The sequence below is a fragment of the Apodemus sylvaticus genome, chromosome 3, assembly GCF_947179515.1.
Source record: "Apodemus sylvaticus chromosome 3, mApoSyl1.1, whole genome shotgun sequence".
NCBI lineage: Eukaryota > Metazoa > Chordata > Mammalia > Rodentia > Muridae > Apodemus > Apodemus sylvaticus.
This window is the reverse complement of record NC_067474.1, coordinates 102,460,384-102,465,973: the sequence shown is the minus strand read 5'-3', so window position 1 is coordinate 102,465,973 and position 5,590 is coordinate 102,460,384. Positions and strand designations below refer to the sequence as shown.

General features: G+C 38.2%; 1 non-coding gene across 1 annotated transcript; it reads left to right on the top strand.

Moving 5' to 3' along the window:
• The first annotated feature begins 3,065 nt into the window (after positions 1–3,065).
• Trnav-cac (transfer RNA valine (anticodon CAC)) lies at positions 3,066–3,138 on the top strand. The gene has a single exon. It is a non-coding gene; the product is annotated as a tRNA-Val (tRNA).
• Positions 3,139–5,590: the final 2,452 nt, after the last annotated feature.

The window sequence follows — 5,590 nt, the reverse complement described above, 5'->3', positions numbered from 1 at the left end:
TGAAGCAGCTTTTCATAGCCCACTAGGCTGTTTTCATGTTCACACTCTCAGTGAGGGAGGAAGAGCTGGGTAGAGGTTAGAAAGCAATGCATCTACTGAACATCAATCAGAACAGTTTAAATGGTCTTAAATAGTTTTTTTCCAGAAGTTTAGGTGAAAATATGAAAAATTAAGAACATGTAATATACGATAGCACCCAAAGTGCCACACAGAAATCCAGGTAGCATCTTGTTGGAGTAGTTAGCATACAAAACTCCAGGGGGCATTTGGTTAAAGCCTCCTGAATTGCATTCAGTCTTGACACCTGACTTAGATGACAATGGTCAGGAAGGAATTACAAAGTGGAGGCATATTTTTGCAAGATTTTTAAATTTGGGAATTTGTGGAGGAAAAGACAACCTACTAAGAATGTCTACAAGTCTCTTTTGAGAGGTTACTATGGAACCTTTTACAGGGATGATACCCACTCTTTCTTATTTTTCTCTATACTTCTTCCCCTGAATGACTAGTCTTTGGGTAAGTTTCTTCCTTTGCATAAAGGACAACTTGACACATCACTAACAATGAGCACGACAAAAGCTGTCTGTTGAGTGTCACTGCTATGGGGATGTGATGTCCTCCCAACCGTCCCTGTGGTGGGTATAATTTTATTTTATAAATGAGTAAAATAGTGCAGGCTTGGAGGATACATATAATAACAGTCTTGATCGCTCATATATGCTAAAGACCATCTGCCTTTCTAGATATTTCTAATTTCATTCCCAACATTCTGTTCTCTCTACCGATTGTGCAACATTTCTAACCAGGAAATTGTATATTATACTGTTATATATTCAAACACATATAAAATTAAAGTAACATTTGTTTTTATTTTAACATATAAATAAGTATATTTATTTGTATGCGGTGAATGTGCCTCAGTGCAGTGCCTGTTTGGAGCTCAGGGGACAGCTTGCAGGAGTCAGATTTCTCCTTCCATCACTTGGCTTCTGGGGATTGAAATCAGGTTGTGAGGCTTGGCAGTAATCATCTTTACCTGTTGAGACATCTTGTCAGTCTCTCTCCAAACATTTGCAACCATTACCTTCCAACTCAATTAATGTTGTATTTTCACTGTCTCCCGGTGACCTCTAAAATAGAAACTAGTCTGCTTAATATTTCCACACATTGTCTTCTTAACAGTGGCATCTGATGAGAAAAAAGTGTGGAATTCTTCGACAGTGAGGCAATGTTTGTGCTGCACCTGGAGAGAGGGTAACTCACCAGGAGGCACAAAGGAGGATGTAGATCTTGAAAAGCTGTCTCAATTTATGGGAAAACACAGAGGGGAAAATGAGAAGTTGGTGGAGCAGCTGGTGCTGGAACCTTAAAGAGTGCCTTTGGGGTGGGGCTTAGTTACCTTGCTGAGGTGTTTTTTGGACTTTTGGAACATGAACAAAACTTTGAAAGCCACTGGAAGGGGTAAATTGGTCATGCTTTGTTTTGTTTGTGGAAAGTAATTCTGGCAATGGCTCAGAGGACAAATATAAGACCTGCTAACCATGAGGATGACAAGTTTGATAGTTTTGCAAGAAGAAAGATTCGAGATGAAGGGAATAATGAAAGCTGTATCAGATAAATAGAACCCCAGGGACAAAACTAGGGAGAAAGAATGAAATTAGTATTGGCATAGATTAGTGATTTGGAGTGACTTAAACATTGATGGCTTGGTGACATAACAAAGGAATTGAGGAAGAGGAACTGAGGGTGGCCTGGGTGTGCCAAAGAAAGGTATAGTGTGTTTTATATGAGCAGAGACACAAAAATATTTGCTTATGTTAGATTTAGTTTGACTAGATTTATTTGAAACCGATGGTCTCATTTAACTTAGCATACCATTATGCCAATATGTTAAGAAATAAAGAACGAAAGGAAGACAGAAAGAAAGAAAGGAAGACAGAAAGAAAGGAAGGAAGGAAGAAAGAAAGGAAGGAAGAAAGAAAGGAAGACAGAAAGACAGACAGACAGACAGAAAGAAAGAAAGAAAGAAAGAAGGAAAGAAAGAAAAAGAAATTACCTGAAATCTCCATTCCCTCTGGAATTTCAATTATAAACTCTTATTTTGTGACAGAATGAGATATTTTAAATTAACTACCTCTCTCTATAGTGATATACTTAGAAGACAGTTCCAGTGGGATGTGTGTTTGTTATGTCATCTACTATTTGGTGGTTCAACATAAGATCAATTAAGAGGAAAGTCTGGCTATAGATTTGGGGGAATGCTGTATCAGAAGGAATTTGTTAAAATCAACTATCACATTTTATATCCAGATAGAATATAATTTAGCACAATGCCAAGAATATTGCATATTCTGCACAAGTTAAAACTCTAGCTGGCCTCTGAGCATAATGAAACATTCCTTTAATTCTAGCAACTGGGAGAAAGAAACAAGTAGATAAATCTCTGTGAGTCTGAGACCAGCTTCTTCTACAGAGTGAATCCCAGGCCAGCCAGGACTACATATTAAGATCCCATTTCAAGTTAACCAACCAACTAACGGAGACACAACCACACAAAGGCATGCAGATGCCTGGACACACACACACACACACACACACACACACACACACACACACACACACACACACACACCTACACACAGTACATCACCATCACCATAAAGAAAACAAAACAGTCAAAAAACCTCTTCAGTTGATACCAGCTTTAAGGCAAACTAGCCAAACAATGTTCCAATTTCAACACAATGATGAACTTATCAAATAGACAAACATTTATGACAAAATGGTAACTTATCTAGAGGAGCCCAGAGAAAAGGTGAGGAAGAAGACTTTCACATATGGCAGCCAGTAATGGTTCTAAATCCTGGCTGTGTCTGTGTCATTTTCCCAAAAACGTTGAGAAAGTAAAGAGTAAAGCTAAATTTGGAGAAAATACTGTGGTGGCTCATGCCTGGAATCCCAGCACCGAGTGGCAGAGGTAGGCAGATAACTATAGGCAGAGGTCAGTTGGTTCTGTATAGCAAGTTATACTCTAGTCAAGTCAAAGATAGGTAGTGAGAGTGTGTGTTTCCGTAGTGTAGTGGTTATCACGCTCGCCTCACACGCGAGAGGTCCCTGGTTCGAAACCGGGCAGAAACAGTGTTTATGAGCCGGGCCTGGTGGCGCACGCCTGTAATCCCAGCACTTGGGAGGCAGAGGCAGGCGGATTTCTGAGTTTGAGGCCAGCCTGGACTACAGAGTGAGTTCCAGGACAGCCAGGGCTATACAGAGAAACCCTGTCTCAGAAAAACCAAAAAAAAAAAAAAAAAAAAAAAAAAAAAAAAAAAAAAAAAAAAAAAAAAAAAGATAGGTAGTGAGACTTTGTCTCAAAAAACATAAACAAAAACAAAAAACAAACAAATAGTAAAAGAATGAAACTAATCCAAAACAACAACAACTAAATCCCTAAACCCAAGGAGTTTTATCCAGACTATTTAAAAATTATGGCAAATGGTCCCACCTCCAGTAGATCACATAAATCTTCCCTTCCAAACTTCCTTATCTCCTCTCATCCCATTATCCCAGCCAGAACTCCAGTTCTCCACTATGGGAACCTGAAGGCACCTTTGGCCATGGAAGCAGGTACTTTAACTGCAGATCTTTCACTTCTTCCTCCTCTCGTCCAAATCTAATCCCCGAGTCTCTTCTCCAGGTTTGTAGCAGACCACCTACTGCAGTCTTTCCACCCTGTCTGGCCCACTGAATAAAACACAAGGAATAAATAATAATCCCAATCAGCAAATTTAAAAAGGAGAAACACACACACACACACACACACACACACACACACACACGCACACCACAACAGCAAAGGAAGAGCAATCAACAATCACTGCTCATTGATACTTCTCAACATCAGTGGTCTCAATTCTCCAATAAAAAGACACAGACTAACACAATGGATAGGAAAATAGGTCCATCCTCCTGCTGCATTTAAGAAACACACCTCAACATCAAGCTTAGACATCACTTTAGTATAAAATGATGGAAAAGGTAATCCAAGCAAATGGACCTAAGAAGCAAGCTGGTATAGCCTAGTTAATATCTGAAAAAAAATAGACTTCAAGTCAAAACTATTCAGAAAAGATGGGAAAAGATACTACATACTCATCAAGGGAAAGATCCAACAAGAGGACATTGCAATTCTTAACATCTATGTACCAAATACAAGGGCACCCACGTTCATAAAAGAAACACTACTATAACTTAAATCACAAAGTGACCTTCACACACAGAGAGTAGAAGACTTCAGTAACCTACTCTCAAATAGTAGGTCATCCAAACAAAAACTGATCAGAGAAATGCTGTTGAGCCAACTGATGCTATAAATCAAACAGATCTAACATATTTAGTCAACATTTCACCAAAACATTAAAAGAATATATTTTCTTCTCTGTATCTCATAGAACTTTCTCCTAAATTTTTCACATACTTGGACACAAAAAGAGTTTCAACATATAAAATAAAAATGAAATAGCACCGCATATCTTATCTGACCACTGCAGATTAAAGCTGGATATCAAAAACAGCAGAAGCAACAGAAAGCTTACCAACTCATGGAAACTGAACAAGTCTCTACTGATTGAAAAATGAGTTAAGACAGAAATTAGAAAGAAATCAAATACTTTCTAGCATTGAATGAAAATGAATACACAACATATCCAAATTTATGGGACATAGGAAGGGCTGTTCTAAGAGGCAAGTTCATTATACTTAGTCAAAAAACATATATAGTAGGTAGCTCAGATTAGATTTAATTTTATTTGATGACTTAATAAAGTGTATAGTTTGTTCTCCTCCAAATGATCCGTTCAACAGCATTGTTATCATGGTCAACAGTTGCTGCTACATGGGCACCATTGCAAATCAGCTAAACCAAAATTCCTAGGAGTGAACTCCAGGTAGCAGCATCGTCTCAAAAATCTTAAAGTTGGAGAACTCCAAGTGTAACATCATCTGACTGAGAATAAGATCAAATGGACAAAATGGAGGCAAGTCAAGACAAAGAACATATATTTCTATAAATGGATGTGATTGCATCCTGGATAAAATGTTTGTATTGTTCCTATATTCCTAATGAGACACTGGAGACAGGACTCGTAGACAAGGTGATAAAGACTAACTGAAGTCATACAAGTATGCAGTAATCCAATAAGAACAGCATCCCTATAAAAAAAGCAAGATTCTCTCACCCTCCTTTCCCTCCTCTCTGTTCTCTCTCCTATCCTCCCTCTTACCATACAAGTACTAGAATAAGAAGGTAGCCTACTGTAACTGGTAACAGTTCTCTCACCAGACACTAGACCAGCTGACCTTAAGCTTTTGCCTTTTCAAGCCACCAGAGCTGTGAGGAAAATGTTCTATTATTTAAGCCACCGAGTCTATGCTCTTTAACTCCTTGGATGATTTGTCAATTAGAAAGCAGCATTACTATTAAACATTAGATTTGGTATGCTGTCCTGGAAAATTCACACTTCTACTCACCAAGAAAATATGTTTTAATTTTTAATAGATAAGTACAGTTCTCATTTGTAAGAGGTAAGTGACTCAG